The sequence below is a fragment of the Heptranchias perlo genome, chromosome 7, assembly GCF_035084215.1.
Source record: "Heptranchias perlo isolate sHepPer1 chromosome 7, sHepPer1.hap1, whole genome shotgun sequence".
Classification (NCBI taxonomy): Eukaryota; Metazoa; Chordata; class Chondrichthyes; order Hexanchiformes; family Hexanchidae; genus Heptranchias; species Heptranchias perlo.
Genome location: NC_090331.1, coordinates 97481119 through 97500113, shown reverse-complemented (window position 1 = coordinate 97500113; position 18995 = coordinate 97481119). Strand labels below are relative to the sequence as shown.

At 44.1% G+C, this 18995-nt stretch overlaps 1 pseudogene; it reads right to left on the bottom strand.

The window, feature by feature from the left end:
* LOC137324069 (transcriptional activator protein Pur-alpha-like) overlaps nucleotides 1-11386 on the bottom strand; it is a 167977-nt pseudogene extending 156591 nt beyond the window's left edge.
* Between the last annotated feature and the right edge of the window lie 7609 nt (nucleotides 11387-18995).

Sequence of the window (18995 nt, the reverse complement as noted above, 5' to 3'; positions counted from 1 at the left end):
TAATTGATGGAAAGGAGTTGTGTTCAGCATAATTGATGTGTTGGAGATGAGTTGAGTGTAATTGATGTGTAGGAGTTAATGTTGAGTTTAATTGATGCGTTGGTGTTGTGTTGAGGGGAATTGATGCGTAGGAGTTGTGTTGAGGGCAATTGATGTGTTGGAGTTAATGTTGAGTTTAATTGATGTGTCGGAGTGAATGTTGAGTGTAACTCATGGGTCGGAGTTGTGTTCAGTTTAATTGATTGGTAGGAGTTAATATTGAGTGTAATTGATGTGTCGGAGTTGTGATGAGTGTAATTGATGTTTCGCAGTTGTTTTGAGTGTAATTGATGTGTAGGAGTTCTGTTGAGTGTAATTGATGCGTAGGAGTTAATGTTGAGTTCAAATCATGAGTAGGTGTTGTGTTGAGTGTAATTGATGTGTAGGAGTTGTGTTGAGTGTAATTGATTTGTAGGAGTTGTGCTGAGTGTCCTTGATGTGTCAGAGTTAATTTTGAGTATAATTAATATGTCGGAGTTGTGATGAGTGTAATTGCTATGTAGGAGTTGTGTTGAGTGTAACTGATGTGTTGCAGTTAATGTTGAGTGTAACTCATGCTTAGGAGTTGTGTTCACTTTAATTGATGTGGAAGAGTTAATATTGAGTGTAATTGATGTCTCGGTGCTTTGTTGAGTGTAATTGATGTGTACAAGTTGTGTTGAGTGTAATTGATGTGTAGGAGTTGTGTTGAGTGTCACTGTTGTGTAAGAGTTGTCTTGAGTGTACTTGACGTTTTGGAGTTAATTGTAAGTGTAGTTGATGTGTCGGAGTTGTGTTGAGTGTAATTGATGCGTCGGAGTTGTGTTAAGTGTAATTGATGTGTAAGAGTTGTGTTGAGTGTAATTGATGTGTAGGAGTTGTGTTGAGTGTAATTGTTGTGTTGGAGTTGAGTTAAGTGTAATCGATGCGTAAGAGTTGTGTTCAGTGTAATTGTTGTGTAGGAGTTGTGTTCAGCGTAAGTGATGAGTTGGAGTTTTATTGAGTGAATTGATGTGTAGGAGTTAATGTTGAGTGTAATTCATGGGTAGGAGTTGTGTTCAATTTAATTGATTTGTAGGAGTTAATATTGAGTGTAATTGGTGTGTAAGAGTTGTGTTGAGTGTAATTGATGTGCTGCACTTAATTTTGATTGCAATTGATGTGTAGGAGTTGTGATGAGTGTAATTGATATGTCGGAGTTGTGTTGAGTATAATTGATGTGAAGGAATTGTGTCGAGTGTAATTGATGTGTAGGAGTTAGCTTGAGTTTAATTGATGCGTAGGTGTTGTGTTGAGGTTAATTGATGTATAGGAGTCGTGTTGAGTGTAATTGATGTGTGAGAGTTGTGTTGAGTGTACTTGATGTGCCAGAGTTAATTTTGAGTTTAATTGATGTGTAGGAGTTGTGATGAGCGTGATTGATGTTTTGGAGTTTGTTGAGTGTAATTGACGTGAAGGAGTTGTGTAGAGTGTAATTGATGTGTCGGAGTTAATCTTTAATTGATGCATAGGTGTTGTGTTGAGTGTGATTGATGCGTCGGAGTTCTGTTGAGGGTAATTGATGTGCAGGATTTGTATTGAGTGTCATTGATGTGTAAGGGTTAATTTTGAGTGTGATTGATGTGTCGGAGTTGTGATGAGTGTAATTGATATGTAGGAATTGTGTTGAGTGTAACTCATGGGTAGGAGTTGTTTTCAGTTTAACTAATGTGTTGTAGTTAATATTGAGTGTAATTGATGTCTCGGAATTTTGTTGAGTGTAATTGATGTGTAGGAGTTGTATTGAGTGCAATTGATGTGTAGGAGTTGTGTTCAGTTTAATTGATGTGTCGGAGTTAATGTTGGGTTTAACTGCTGCGTAGGTGTTGTGTTGAGGGAAATTGATATATAGGAGTTGTGTTCAGTGTAATTGATGGAAAGGAGTTGTGTTCAGCATAATTGATGTGTTGGAGTTGAGTTGAGTGTAATTGATGTGTAGGAGTTAATGTTGAGTTTAATTGATGCGTTGGAGTTGTGTTGAGTGTAATTGATGTGTGGGAGTTATGTTGAGTTTAATTGATGTGTCGGAGTGAATGTTGAGTGTAACTCATGGGTCGCAGTTGTGTTCATTTTAATTGATTTGTAGGAGTTAATATTGAGTGTAATTGATGTGTAGGAGTTCTATTGAGTGTAATTGATGCGTAGGAGTTGATGTTGAGTTCAAATCATGAGTAGGTGTTGTGTTGAGTGTAATTGATATGTAGGAGTTGTGTTGAGTGTAACTGATGTGTTGGAGTTGTGCTGAATGCACTTGATGTGTCGGAGTTAATTTTGAGTATAATTGATATGTAGGAGTTATGATGAGTGTCATTGCTATGTCGGAGTTGTGTTGAGTGTAATCGATATGTAGCAGTTAATGTTGAGTGTAACTCATGCTTAGGAGTTGTGTTCACTTTAATTGATGTGGAAGAGTTAATATTGAGTGTAATTGATGTCTCGGTGCTTTGTAGAGTGTAATTGATGTGTAGGAGTTGTGATGAGTGTAATTGATGTGTAGGAGTTGTGTCAAGTGTAATTGATGTGTAGGAGTTGTGTTGAGTGTAACTGATGTGTCGGAGTTGTGTTGAGTGTAATTGATGTGTCGGAGTTGTGTCAAGTGTAATTGATGTGTAGGAGTTGTGTTGAGTGTAATTGATGTGTAGGAGTTGTGTTGAGTGTAATTGATGTGTCGGAGTTGTGTCAAGTGTAATTGATGTGTAGGAGTTGTGTTGAGTGTAATTGATGTGTAGGAGTTGTGTTGAGTGTAATTGATGTGTCGGAGTTGTGTTGAGTGTAATTGATGTGTCGGAGTTGTGTCAAGTGTAATTGATGTGTAGGAGTTGTGTTGAGTGTAATTGATGTGTAGGAGTTGTGTTGAGTGTAATTGATGTGTCGGAGTTGTGTCAAGTGTAATTGATGTGTAGGAGTTGTGTTGAGTGTAATTGATGTGTAGGAGTTGTGTTGAGTGTAATTGATGTGTAGGAGTTGTGTTGAGTGTAATTGATGTGTCGGAGTTGTGTTGAGTGTGATTGATGTGTTGGAGTTGAGTTAAGTGTAATCGATGTGTAAGAGTTGTGTCAAGTGTAATTGATGTGTAGGAGTTGTGTTCAGCGTAAGTGATGAGTTGGAGTTTTATTGAGTGCAATTGATGTGTAGGAGTTAATGTTGAGTGTAATTCATGGGTAGGAGTTGTGTTCAGTTTAATTGACGAGTTGGAGTTGTATTGAGTGTAATTGATGTGCTGGAATTAATGTTGAGTTTAATTGATGCGTAGTTGTTGTGTTGAGGGTAATTGATGTGTAGGAGTTGTGTTGAGTGTAATTGATGTGTAGGAGTTAATGTTGAATGTAATTGATGTGATCAACCAGTTGAGCCGTTGCTCTGCCCATGGGTTCCTCCTCCTCCTTCTCCTCCTCCTTCTCCTCCTCCACCTCCTCCACCTCCCCCTCCTCCTCCTCAATGTGAATGACAGATGTGAATGGGGCTCCTCAAGCAGCACCCCTCTCTGTTGTTGCCCTCTGTATTCTTGTGCAGGTGCCTGTGGCGTCGCACTGTGTTCCACATGGGGGAGGTGGAAGTCATGCCTGGCGAGGCTGGTGATGTTGCTCATCCTCAAAGTAGTCGTGAATGCACCATGGTGCCCCCACCCCCCCCCCCCCACCCCACCCCATCTTGACAGTGTGAGCTTGTGGGTGTCCGCAAAGTAATTAAATATGTTTGAACAAAAGAATTTTGAGTAGAAAATAAGAATTTTCATTGAAAACACAAAGATCTCGCAGCCAAAACTTTGTCTGAAGTGACAGAGTGCCTTGCCGCAATAAATGACCTTTTCTCCCCATCTGTCAAATAATCCTTTGCATCTCCTACTGACTGCTGGCTGAAACTGTTGCAACATGGAGTGTTTCCCACAGCACGGGAAACACGCTGAGGATCCTTGAAAATCACACCCCTGCCTCAATGTGGAGAAAATTAAGTACTTAATTAAGTAAGAAAATTAATACTGCAACTTCTTCAACTATCTCAACAACTGTCTTAACTCTCATCCTGCCAGCTTTAATTGTTGGTGGGACTTCCACATTCAGGAGGCACGTGCGGACCCAGATGCGTCAGTGGGGAGCCTGGAACTCTGCGGGTTAGAGCCCGGCTCCGAACCTAAATGGGATTTCCCTGATATTCGGAGCCCCCGCCCCCAATGCACCCGCAATTTCCCGGGAAAATTGAGCCCAAAGAGTGAATAAATACATGCAATGGACCTCTACATAGAGTAGTGGGAGGTAAAACATTGTGCGGTCCCTCTCAACGGATGAATTAACCTGGTCCCAGTGGCCTTCCTCATCCTTGTGATCAAGTTCAACGTGATTTGGAATTCAGACATATAATTTTAAAAAAGGCTAACTTCAAAGAAATAGTTCAAGCATACTGACTGGGGGCATGGGGACAAGTGGAATATCTCTAAAGGCACAATGCTGAGTATTCAGGATAAATACATACCGAGAATCAACAAGCACAGGCTAAACAAGTGTGGCCCTAAATGGATGACAAATGACGCTAACTGGATTAACAACAACAACAACTTGCATTTATATAGCGCCTTTAATGTAGTAAAACATCCCAAGGCGCTTCACAGGAGCGATTATCAAACAAAATTTGACACCGAGCCACAAAAGGAGGTATTAGGACAAGTGACCAAAAGCTTGGTCAAAGAGGTAGGTTTTAAGGAGCGTCTTAAAGGAGGAGAGAGAAGTAGAGAGGCGGAGAGGTTTAGGGAGGGAATTCCAGGGCTTAGAGCCTAGGCAGCTGAAGACATGGCCGCCAATGGTGGAGTGATTAAAATCGGGGATGTTCAAGAGGCAAGAATTGGAGGAGCGCAGAGATCTCGGAGGGTTGTAGGGCTGGAGGAGGTTACAGAGATAGGGAGGGGCGAGGCCACGGAGGGATTTGAAAACAAGGATGAGAATTTTAAAACTGAGGCATTGCCGGAGGAAGCCAATGTAGGTCAGCGAGCAGAGGGGTGATGGGAAAACGGGACTTGGTGCGAATTAGGATACGGGCAGCAGAGTTTTGGATGAGCTCAAGCATATTGGAAGATGGGAGGCCGGCCAGGAGATCATTGGAATAGTCGAGCCTGGAGGTAACAACTGCATGAATGAGGGCTTCAGCAGCAGATGAGCTGAGGCAGGGGCAGAGACGGGTGATGTTACCAAGGTGGAAGTAGGTGGTCTTGACGATGGAGTGGATATGTGGTCCAAAGCTCAGGTCAGATCCCATACCCTCTCCATCACCAAGACCGCCCACTTCCACCTCAGTAACAAAGGAATCAAAATGAGGAGAATGAATGACCTTTCAAACATAGGGTTGAATATAGGACCACACAGAAACATGTTAAAGAGGTAGTCAGAGGGACAAAAACAGTCCTGTGTAGCTGCCGACATAAAACCAATTAATTGGTTAACAGGTTAACTCTTTAACATTTTCCAGTTCTGACGAAAGGTCTTCGACCTGAAACGTTAACTCTGTTTCTTTCTCCACAGATGCTGCCTGACTTGCTGAGCTTCTCCAGCATTTTCTGTTTTTAATAGAGTACTGAAAGAATTTCTTACTGTTAATAGTCAGAGGGCTGTCAGAAAAGAGGTCAACATGATAGAAGATGCAAACATGGCTGGAACCAAGAATGAGCAGAAGATAGCTAACGCAGTAAATGATTATTTCCTCCCAAGTATTTTCGACGTATTTACCCCAAAGTACACAAGCGATAAGGTGGAAGATTTATCAGGTATTGATAGTCATGATGAGGGAGCTGATGTAACCAGCAGAGGTACTGGGAGATTGGAAACAGGCTAATGTGAAGACCATTTTCAAAAAGGATGACAAAGTAAACATAGACAATTACAGATCCATTATTCTCATTCAATAATGGAATCAATTGTCAGGAGTAAACTGGAGGATTAATTGTGTGATGATAACCCAGTAAAGAGCAGAAGTGGAAGCTCCGGCCAGGCCGACCTCCCTCACTTTGAGGGAATAACATCCCAAGTGGACTGTGGAAAGCCCCAAGATATGGTGTACCCAGAACCCCAAAAGATTACCAGTTTTACACAAGATGGTGTGGATTGAAGGTTAATCTTGGAAATGGATAAAAAAATGATTGAAGGGTACAAGAGAAGGGTAGTAGAGGAGTGATGTCAGGGTGAGGGGAAGTGCGTGGGGTGAAGTGCCCCAGGGATTGCTGTTGGGACCGATATTGTTTCCAAATCACATCAATGACTTGCACTCAGAAACTTGACGCTAATTGGTCAAATTTGCAGATGCTATCAAACTAGGAGGGGTAATTGAATGTGACAAGGCACCTTGAGAGTTTCCAAATGATTTGGATCAAACATGCAAGTGGGCAGAACAATGGCAGTTGAAATTTAACATCAAGTGTAAAGCGCTGCATGTAAAAAGAAATAATGGACAACATAAGAACTCCATGAATGGCATTGAAATAGTTAAGGATAAAGTTGAAAGAGGGGTCTTAGATTCACCACGCAGCATATCGACATAGGAACAGCAGTAGGTCATCCAGCCCCTTAAGCTTGTCCCACCATTCCATTAGATGATGGGTGATCTGTACCTCAACTCCATTTTCTCCATTTCAACTGACCCCCAGCATCCACAGCCTTTTTGTGTGTGTGTGGGGTGGGGGGGTGGAATTTTTGTGGAGGTTCCAGTTTCCATGACCCTTTGTGTGAAAAAGTGCTTCCTGATTTCACTCTTAAATGGCCTAGCTCTAATTTTGAGATTACGCCTTTTTGTTCTAGATTTCGCCAGCAGAGGGAAATAGTTTCTCTGTATCAACTGTATGAAATTCCTCTATTATTGTTAACAACTCAATTAGATCATCCTGCCACCTTCTAAAGGCAAGGGAATGCAGATTTGTGCATCCTATCCTCATACTTTTTATTTTACTTGTTCATGGGATGTGGGCGTCGCTGGCAAGGCCAGCATTTATTGCCCATCCCTAATTGCCCTTGAGAAGGTGGTGGTGAGCCGCCTTCTTGAACCGCTGCAGTACATGTGGTGAAGGTTCTCCCACAGTGCTGTTAGGAAGGGAGTTCCAGGATTTTGACCCAGCGATGATGAAGGAACGGCGATATATTTCCAAGTCGGGATGGTGTGTGACTTGGAGGGGAACGTGCAGGTGGTGTTGTTCCCATGTGCCTGCTGCCCTTGTCCTTCTAGGTGGTAGAGGTCGCGGGTTTGGGAGGTGCTGTCGAAGAAGCCTTGGCGAGTTGCTGCAGTGCATCCTGTGGATGGTGCACACTGCAGCCACAGTGCGCCGGTGGTGAAGGGAGTGAATGTTTAGGGTGGTGGATGGGGTGCCAATCAAGCGGGCTGCTTTGTCCTGGATGGCGTCGAGCTTCTTGAGTGTTGTTGGAGCTGCACTCATCCAGGCAAGTGGAGAGTATTCCATCACACTCCTGACTTGTGCCTTGCAGATGGTGGAAAGGCTTTGGGGAGTCATGAGGCGAGTCACTCACTGCAGAATACCCAGCCTCTGACCTGCTCTTGTAGCCACAGTATTTATGTGGCTGGTCCAGTTAAGTTTCTGGTCAATGGTGACCCCCAGGATGTGGATGATGGGGGATTCGGTGATGGTAATGCCACTAAATGTCAAGGGGAGGTGGTTAGACTCTTTCTTGGAGATGGTCATTGCCTGGCACCTATAAGAACATAAGAACATAAGAAATAGGAGCAGGAGTAGGCCAATCGGCCCTTCGAGCCTGCTCCGCCATTTAATAAGATCGTGGCTGATCTGATCCTAACCTCAAATCTAAATTCATGTCCAATTTCCTGCCCGCTCCCCGTAACCCCTAATTCCCTTTACTTCTAGGAAACTGTCTATTTCTGTTTTGAATTTATTCAATGATGGAGCTTCCACAGCTTCCTGGGGCAGCAAATTCCACAGACCTACTACCCTCTGAGTGAAGAAGTTTCCCCTCATCTCAGTTTTGAAGGAGCAGCCCCTTATTCTAAGATTATGCCCCCTAGTTCTAGTTTCACCCATCCTTGGGAACATCCTCACCACATCCACCCAATCAAGCCCCCTCACAATCTTATATGTTTCAATAAGATCGCCTCTCATTCTTCTGAACTCCAATGAGTAGAGTCCCAATCTACTCAACCTCTCCTCATATGTCCGCCCCCTCATCCCCGGGATTAACCGAGTGAACCTTCTTTGTTCTGCCTCGAGAGCAAGTATGTCTTTTCTTAAGTATGGAGACCAAAACTGTACGCAGTATTCCAGGTGCGGTCTCACCAATACCTTATATAACTGCAGCAATACCTCCCTGTTTTTATATTCTATCCCCCTAGCAATAAACGCCAACATTCCGTTGGCCTTCTTGATCACCTGCTGCACCTGCATACTAACTTTTTGATTTTCTTGCACTAGGATCCCCAGATCCCTTTGTACTGCAGTACTTTCCAGTCTCTTGCCATCAAGATAATAACTTGCTCTCTGGTTTTTCCTGCCAAAGTGCATAACCTCACATTTTCCAACATTGTATTGCATCTGCCAAATCTCCGCCCACTTACCCAGCCTGTCTATATCCCCCTGCAGGTTTTTTATGTCCTCCTCACTCTCTACTTTCCCTCCCATCTTTGTATCATATGCAAACTTTGATATGTTACACTCGGTCCCCTCCTCCAAATCGTTAATATAGATTGTAAAGAGTTGGGGACCCAGCACCGACCCCTGCGGAACACCACTGGCCACTGGTTGCCAGTCCGAGAATGAACCATTTATCCCAACTCTCTGCTTCCTGTTAGATAACCAATCCTCCACCCATGCCAGAATATTACCCCCAATCCAGTGATTCTTTATCTTGAGCAATAATCTTTTATGTGGCACCTTGTTGAATGCCTTCTGGAAGTCTAAATACACTACGTCCACTGGTTCCCCTTTATCCACCCTGTACGTTATGTCCTCGAAGAACTCAAGCAAATTTGTCAGACATGACTTCCCCTTCGTAAAGCCATGCTGACTTTGTCCTATCAAATTATGTTTATCCAAATGTTCTGCTACCGTCTCCTTAATAATAGACTCCAAAATTTTACCCACCACAGATGTTAGGCTAACTGGTCTATAATTTCCAGCCTTCTGCCTACTACCCTTTTTAAATAAGGGTGTTACATTAGCAGTTTTCCAATCTGCCGGGACCTTTGCCAAGTCCAGAGAATTTTGGAAAATTATTACCAAAGCATCCACAATCCCCACTGCCACTTCCCTCAAGACCATAGGATGTAAGCCATCAGGTCTAGGGGATTTATCCGCCTTGAGTCCCATTAATTTACTAAGTACCAATTCCTTAGTAATTTTAATCGTATTTAGCTCCTCCCCCCCCCCAGAGTCCCCTGTTTGTCCAGTGTTGGGATATTCTTAGTGTCCTCTACCGTAAAGACTGAAACAAAATATTTGTTCAGCATTTTTGCCATCTCCATGTTTCCCACCATTAATTTCCCGGTCTCATCCTCTAAGGGACCTACGTTTGCCTTAGCCACGCTTTTTCTTTGTTTATAACTGTAGAAACTCTTGCTATCTGTTTTTATATTTTTTGCTAATTTATTTTCATAATTTATCTTCCCTTTCTTAATCAATCCTTTAGTTACTTTTTGATGTCTTTTGAAGACTTCCCAATCTTCTATCCTCCCACTAGGTTTGGCTACCATATATGTCCTTGTTTTTAGTCGGATACTATCATTAATTTCATTACTTAGCCACGGATGGCTGTCATTTCTTTTACACCCTTTTTTCCTCAGTGGAATATATTTGTTTTGAAAGTTGTAAAATACTCCTTAAATGAACACCACTGATCATGTACCGTCTTACCCTTTAATCTATTTTCCCAGTCCACTTTAATCAATTCCGCCCTCATACCATCATAGTCTCCTTTATTCAAGCTCAGTACGCTTGTTTGAGAACCAACCTTCTCACCCTCTAATTGGATATGGAATGTAACCATGTTATGGTCACTCATTCCAAGGGGATCCTTAACTAGGACATTATTAATTAATCCTGGCTCATTACACAGGACCAGGTCCAAGGTTGCTTGCCCCCTTGTAGGATCAGTTACATACTGCTCAAGTAATCCATCCCTAATACACTCAATAAACTCTTCCTCAAGGCTGCCCTGTCCAATTTGATTTGTCCAGTTAATATGATAGTTAAAATCCCCCATAATTATAGCTGTTCCCTTATTACATGCCCCAACTATTTCCTGATTAATACTTCTTCCAGCAGAGTTGCAACTATTAGGAGGCCTATATACTACGCCCACTCGTGTTTTTTTCCCCTTATTATTCCTTATCTCTACCCAAACTGTTTCATTATCCTGATCCTTTGTCCCAATATAATTTCTCTGTATTACAGTGATTCCTTCCTTTATTAACATAGCCACCCCACCTCCCCTTCCTTCCTGCCTGTCCTTCCTGATTGTTAAATACCCTGGCATATTTAATTCCCAGTCGTTGTCACCCTGCAGCCATGTTTCTGTAATGGCCACAAGATCATACCCATACGTAGTTATTTGTGCCGTTAACTCATCCATTTTGTTACGAATGCTACGTGCATTCAGATAAAGAACTTTCAAATATGTTTTGTGACACTTAGTTCCTGCTTTTTCCTTCTTGTCCCGATGTTTGTCCTGGATTTCCTTCATCTCCTCTGCGTACTTGCTGAAGGTGCTGCCGAACTTGGACCAGGCTTTATAGGGGATGGTGATGGAGTTCCTGCAAGAGGGCTTCACCTCACTCACTCGCATGAACACGCCGTACTTGTTGGAGCCCACGTCGAAGAAGAAGCGCTTTCTGTCCACGGTGATGGACGTGCCCTCGGGCAACTCAGACTGGCCGCACGGCTCGTCGTCCACGCCGTAGTCATTGATCAGCTTCGCCAGCGCGTCCCTGAACTCGATGAGCCCTTGGGCCGGCAGGGCGATAAGGTCTGGCGGATGCGCAGGAAGCCACCTCGCTGGTTCTCCTTCAGGTCCATGTAGTACTTGCGGTTCTCCCGCACCAGGAACTCGCTCTTCAGCGCACGGCGGGGCTCGTCGGAGCTCAGGCCGGCATCCGAGTCCGAGAGGCCCAACTGCGCGTAGTGCTCGATGAAATCCCCGAGGTAGTCGCGGAACTCGGCCGCCACCGCCATGGAGAGGGTCAGCCGGCTCTTGTTGCCACCCGCTCCCACCTCGGCGATCTTGATGAAGCGGCCCTTGGTGTTCTGCTTCACGCCCAGGTAGAAGCGCTTGTTCTGGATGTCCACCCGCTTGGAGGCCAGCTCCTGGGTCTGCTGCTGCTGGAGGTCGGCCATCTTGTTTATCTGGCGCGAATGTTACTTGCCACTTATGAGCCCAAGCCTGGATGTTGTCCAGGTCTTGCTGCATGCGGGCTCGGACTGCTTCATTATCTGAGGGGTTGCGAATGGAACTGAACACTGTGCAATCATCAGCGAACATCCCCATTTCTGACCTTATGGTGGTGGAAAGGTCATTGATGAAGCAGCTGAAGATGGTTGGGCCTAGGACACTGCCCTGAGGAACTACTGCAGCAATGCAAATTACCGACTCATGTCAAAAGGTTACCTGCAATTCAATGTGCTTTCATTTCTGACAATCTCTTGTGTGGAACCTCATTAAATACCTTCTGAAAGTCCATATAAATAACATCCATTCACCTACAATGAGCAAAGCAAATAAAATACTGACCAATGCAGCCAAAGGAACAGGGAATAAGCCAGAGCAAATAATTCTGAAACTGTACAGTGCTTTAGTCAAACTATCCTTGAGTGCTGTGTCTCGTTCTGGTCACCAAAACATAAGAGAGACATTGAAACCCAGCAGAAAGTTCAGAGAAAAGCCATAAAGTTGATTCCTAGTGGCAGAGGACTGATGTATGTAGAAAGACTCAAGGAACGGGTTTTTCAGCCTTGAAAGGTCATCAGTAGCTGAGAGGTCATCTTCTAGAGTTATATGAAATAGTAAATGGGATGGAAAAAGTAGATCCAGGAGGCTGAGGTTCAAATTAGGAAAAAGGAAATTCAGGAGTGATATAAGAAAGTTATCCTTCACACTGAGTGATCAACACACACAACGTAATCTCGGACAGTGGTGGAGGCAAAAACTCTGGAATCATTTAAGAAGTAATTAGACTCTGTGATAGGACTGTAGGGCTTTTCTGAATGAATAAGCTAAGATGGGCCAAAAGATCTTCCTCACCCATATTTACCTTGTGATCCAGTGATTATGTTGGCTTTTTCAGCCCCCTCACTGTATTTAATTGGTCAGCCTTCTGCAAGGGTCTTTATTCACCTGATGCGGGTAGTGTTGATACATCACTTTGTTGTGATTTGACCCCGATAGCAGGTAGGCCACAAACTGCAAGGACATGGGGGCCCTGGTCTGGAATGGATTGGAAACTGGGGAGAGATAGAGGGCAATAGGCTGGGGGCAGTGGAGGAAGCAGCAAAGCAACTTGGTATTAAAGGCACAGTGGTAATTTGGGTACATAATTGGCTAAGGGATAGGCGGCAGAGAGTAAACGTGGTGAACGGATGTTTTTCTCACTGAAGAGAAGTATGCAGTGGGGTCCCCCAGGGGTCGGAGTTCATTGAATCTTAGAATCCTAGAATGATTACAGCACTGAAGGAGGCCATTCAGCCCATCGAGCCCGTGCCGGCTCTTTGAAACAGCAATCCAGTTAGCCCCATTCCGCCTCTCTTTCCCCATTGCCCTGCAAATTTTTTCCCTTCAGATCCAATTCCTTTTTGAAAGCCATGACTGAATCTGCTTTCACCACCCTTTCAGGCAGCGCATTCCAGATTATAACTACTCGCTGTGTAAAAAGTTTTTCCTCACATTGCCTTTGGTTCTTTGCCAATCACCTTAAATCTGTGTCCTCTGGTTCTCAACCTTTCCTCCAATGGGAACAGTTTCTCTCTCTCTACTCTGTCTAGACCCCTCATGATTTTGAATACCTCTATCAAATCTCCTCAACCGTCTCTGTTCCAAGGAGAACAACCCCAGCTTCTCCAGTCGATCCACGTAACTGAAGTTCCTCATCCCTGGAATCATTCTGGTAAATCTCTTCTGCACCCTCTCTAAAGTCTTCACATCTTTCCTTAAGTGCGGTGCCCAGAATTGGACACAATACTCCGGTTTTGGCCAAACCAGTGTTTTATAAAGGTTCATCATAGCTTCCTTGCTTCTATACTCTATGCCTCTATTTATAAATGATGTGGAGATGCCGGTGATGGACTGGGGTTGACAATTCCACATCGTTCACCTGAGGAAGGAGGTAGCCTCCGAAAGCTTGTGAATTTAAAATAAAATTGCTGGACTATAACTTGGTGTTGTAAAATTGTTTACAATTCTATTTATAAAGCCCAGGATCCCATATGCTTTTTGAACCGCTTTCTCAACCTGTCCTGCCATCTTCAAAGATTTGTGCTCAGATATCCCCAGATCTCTCTTTTCCTGCACCCCCTTTAGAATTGTACCATTTAGTTTATATTGCCTCTCTTCATTCTTCCAGCCAAAATGTATCACTTCGCACTTCTCTGCATTAATTTTCATCTGCCACGTGTCCGCCCATTCCACCAGCCTGTCTCTATCCTCTTGAAGTCTATCACGATCCTCCTCACTGTTTGCTACACTTCCAAGTTTTGTGTCATCTGCAAATTTTGAAATTGTGCCCTGTACACCCAAGTCCAAGTCATTAATATATATCAAAAAAAGCAGTGGTCCCAGCACCAACCCCTGGGGAACACCACTGTACACCTCCCTCCAGTCCGAAAAACAACCGTTCACCACTACTCTCTGTTTCCTGTCCTCAGCCAATTTTGTATCCATGCTGCCACTGCCCCTTTTATTCCATGGGCTTCAATTTTGCTGACAAGCCTATTATGTGGTACTTAATCAAACGCCTTATGAAAGTCCATATACACCACATCAAACGCATTGCCATCATCAACCGTTTCTGTGACCTCATCAAAAAACTCAATCCAGGCTGGCTTTCCTTTATTAATCTTGTCCAAGTGACTATTAATATTGTCCCGGATTATTGTTCTAAAAGTTTCCCCAGCACCGAGGTTAAACTGACTGGCCTGTAGTTGCTGGGTTTATCCTTACACCCTTTTTTTGAACAAGGTGGAACATTTGCAATTCTCCAGCCCTCTGGCACCACCCCCGTATCTATGGATGATTGGAAGATTATTCCCTCAGCAACCTCGGATGCATCCCATCCGGACGGGGTGACTTATCTATTTTAAGTACAGCCGGCCTTTCTAGTACCTCTTCTTTATCAACTTTCAGCCCATCCAGTTTCTCAACTACCTCTTCCTTTACTGAGATTCTGGCAGCATCTTCTTCCTTGGTAAAGACAGATGCAAAGTACTCATTTAATACCTCGGCCATGCCCTCTGCCTCCATGAGTAGGTCTCCTTTTTGGTCCCTATTTGGCCCCACCCCTCTTCTTACTACCCGTTTACTATTTATATGCCTATAGAAGACTTTTAGATTCCCTTTTATGTTTGCTGCCAGTCTATTTTCATACTCTCTTATTTGCCCCTCTTATTTTCTTTTTCACTTCTCCTCTGAACTTTCTATATTCTGCCTGGTTCTCACTTGTATTATCAACCTGACATCTATCATATGCCCCTCTTTCTGCTTCATCTTACTCACTATCTCTTTCATCATCCAGGGAGCTCTGGCTTTGCTTGCCTTACCTTTCCCCCTCATGGGAATATTTGTAGACTGTACCTGAACCATATCCTCTTTAAATGCTGCCCATTGTTCAATTATCGTTTTACCTTTGATTCCAATTTATCCAGGTCAGGCCCTCCTCCAAATGAGTATTTTTACTCTAGTTTGCTCCTTGCCCTTTTCCATAACTAATCTAAACCTTATGATCACTGTTCCCTAAATGTTCACAAATCTTTGAAGCTGGCAGGGCAAGTTGATAAGGTGGTTAAGAAAGCGAATGGGATATTTTGCTTTGTAAAAAGGGGCATTGAATACTAAAACAAGGAAGTTGTGCTAAACCGTTACAAATCACTGGTTAGGCTCCAGCTGGAGTATTGTGTACAATTCTGGGCACCACACTTTAGGAAGGATGTCAAGGCCTTGGACAGGGTACAGAGGAGGTTTACCAGGATGATACCAGGGATGAGAGACTTCAGTTATGTGGAGAGATTGGAGAAGCTGGGATTGTTCTCCTTAGAACAGAGAAGGTTAAGGTGAGATTTAATAGAATTATTCAAAATAATGAGGGGTTTTGATAGAGCAAGTAGGGAGAAACTGTTTCCTCTGGCAAGTGGGTCAATAAGCAGATGCCATAGGTTTAAAATAATTGGCAAAAGAAATGAGGAGTTTTTTTTCATACAGAGGGTTGTTAAGATCTGGAACACGCTGCCTGAAAGGGTGGAAGAAGCAGATTCCAAAGGAAATTTCAAAAGGCAATTGGACATGTACTTGAAAATGACTAATTTGCAGGGTGATGAGGAAAAAGTTGGGGTGTGGGACTAAATTGGATAGATCTTTCAAAGAGCCGGCACAGGTACGACGGGCCGAAAGGCCTCCTTCTGTGTGCTGTAAGATTCTATGACTCTATGATTCTAACTGCACGGATGGCCGCGATCTTGGAGGCACATAAATGCATGAGCTCCTTGTATTTACTTTAATACGGAGTAATTCACCAAAAGTATTGACCTATGACTTGGATTTTTGTCAAATGAGTCTGGTGTACTTGAACATGTCTAACTTACACTGATCTCTGACTGTGTTGATGGTTGTCCAGGAATGGTGTGCAGCATGAGGGAACAAATAAAGGAGAGAGAAGAGGCAAACAATCTACTGATTTGTACTCGGCTGATAGTGAGTTATATATTGATTGGATACTTTCAGTTGGCACCCAGGAACAATCCTTAATCCACTGAACCATTCCTCTCCTCCGAAACCCCCGTCTACCCCAAGCTCCCTCTCTCTCCATTATAACCTTTCTTGTCTTTTTTCAATAGTACAACAGCCAGTGCTCCACTGAACTTTCCTGTCTTTTTCCTTCTAAGCTGCAAATACCCCGTCCTACACACTCTTCCTTCTTCCTGCACTTACTCACCACTTCCTCATCTCCCCATTGGTCACCCCACCACTACCACTCACCCCAATCCTGATCCAGTGTGATGTCTCTGTCTTATACTCACCCTTGGATGCATCTCTTTCACAGTCAGCCACACCAAAACCAATGCATTCATCAGTTGACCACTTCATCCCCACTCACTCACACATCTATTATTTCTCCGCTTCCAGGAGAAGAGAGTGCAAAATGCACGCGAGAGGGGGAGAACTGGAGGGGGGCCACAACAAACAGTGGTCCTCACAGAGACGGAGCAGGAGGCACTCGAGCTGAGCCGCACCCTCGAATGCCTGTCCGCCAGGGACGTCAAGACTGGCACCCGACAAATGCCTGGTGGCACAACTTTAACATTCAGCACACACAACATGAATTGATGTTAACAATGATTGCCATGTTGAACACCTCAGTATGCTCATCGCAACGTGACACATCTGTGATAATGCTTAATATTGCTTCAATGACCGCAGTGATGGCAGAGAGCGATTCCTCAGAGGAGCTCCCGGCCTCAGAGGGGGCACTGTCACATCTTAGCGAGCCATCCACCAGCGCAGATACTCACACCTCGATATGTCCCAGTGGTGAGTTAGTTGGGTTGGCACCTGGTGAGTCACCACACACATGTGAGCACGAGCAGACACTAGTGGCAGGGGCAGCTGTGGGGAGTCCACATGGATGGGAGCACTCCTCTCCAGGCTCTGCTCAGCTGGATGCAGATGTTGAACCCCGGGAGCCATCCTTTAAAAGGAGAATGATTGAGGGACAGCAGCAAATTTGCGAGGTACTGGAACGGGTGCCACGCGCACTCTCCACAATCGCAGAGGATGGAGGAGTCCAACTCCTGCATGAGTGGAATGGTGGCACAGGTACAGGAGGGAATCTCTGAGATAGTGTCACAGGGACGTGAGGGAATCTAGGAACATAGGAACAGGAGCAGGCCATTCAGCCCCTCGTGCCTGCTCCGCCATTTGATAAGATCATGGCTGATCTATGATCTAACTCCATATACCTGCCTTTGGCCCATATCCCTTAATAGCTTTGATTGCCAAAAAGCTATCTATCTCACATTTAAATTTAGCAATTGAGCTAGTATCAATTGCTGTTTGCGGAAGAGAGTTCCAAACTTCTACCACCCTTTGTGTGTAGAAATGTTTTCTATTCTCGCTCCTGAAAGGTCTGGCTCTAATTTTTAGACTGTGCCCCCTACTCCTAGAATCCCCAACCAGCGGAAATAGTTTCTCTCTATCCACCCTATCCGTTCCCCTTCATATCTTATAAACTTCGATCAGATCACCCCTTAACCTTCGAAACTCCAAAGAATACAACCGCAATTTGTGTAATCTCTCCTCGTAACTTAACCCTTGAAGTCCGCGTATCATTCTAGTAAACCTACGCTGCACTCCCTCCAAGGCCAATATGTCCTTCCGAAGGTGCGGTGCCCAGAACTGCTCACAGTACTCCAGGTGCGGTCTAACCAGGGTTTTGTATAGCTGCAGCATAACTTCTGCCCCCTTGTACTCTCGCCCTCTAGATATAAAGGCCAGCATTCCATTAGCCTTATTGATGATTTTCTGCACCTGTTCATGACACTTCAATGATCTATGTACCTGAACCCCTAAGTCCATTTGGACATCCACTGTTTTTAACTTTTTACCATTTAGAAAGTACCCTATTCTATCCTTTTTTGATCCAAAGTGGATGACCTCACATTTGTCTACATTGAATTCCATTTGCCACAGTTTTGCCCATTCACCAAATCTATCAATATCGCTTTGTATTTTATGTTTTCATCTACACTGATTACAATGTCACCAATCTTTGTGTCATTGGGAAATTTAGATATGAGACTTTCTATGCCTTCATCTAAGTCGTTAATAAATATTGTGAATAATTGAGGCCCCAAGACAGATCCCTGTGGGACTCCACTAGTCACATCCTGCCAATGTGAGTACCTACCCATTATCCCTACTCTCTGTCGCCTTTCGCTCAGCCAACTTCCTAACCAAGACCGTACTTTTCCCTCGATTCCATGGGCTTCTATCTTAGCTAACAGTCTCTTATGTGGGACCTTATCAAATGCCTTCTGGAAGTCCAGAAATCTCTGAGATAGTGTCGCAGGGACGTGAGCAACTGTTGAGATAGTGTCGCACGTAACTGCTGAAATGTCTGAGATAGTGTCGCAGGTAAGTGTGGGAATGCCTGCTATGGGGAGAAGGCTAGTCTCCATTGAGCTTCAAGCACAGATCACAAATGGGTCCATTCAGGCCCTAACAACAGTCGTTTGGACGCATACAAACATAGAAACATAGAAAATAGAAGCAGGATTAGGCCATTCGGCCCTTCGAGCCTGTTCTGCCATTCAGAATGATCATGGCTGATCTTCTATCTCAATACCATATTCCCAATCTCTCCCCATACCCCTTGAAGCCTTCAATAACTAGAAATCTATCGAGCTCCTTCTTCAAGATATTCAATGACTTGGCCTCCACAGCCTTCTGTGGTAGAGAATTCCACAGGTTCACCACCCTCTGAGTGAAGAAATTTCTCCTCATCTCAGTCCTAAATGTCCTACCCCGTATCCTGAGACTGTGACCCCTGGGTCTAGACCCCCAGCCAGGGGAAACATCCTCCCTGCATCCAGTCTGTCTAGCCCTGTCAGAATTTTATACGTTTCAATGAGATCCCCTCTCATTCTTCTAAACTCGAGTGAATACAGGCCAAGTCGACCCAATCTCTCCTCATACGACAGTCCTGCCATCCCAGGAATCAGTCTGGTGAACCTTCGCTGCATTCCC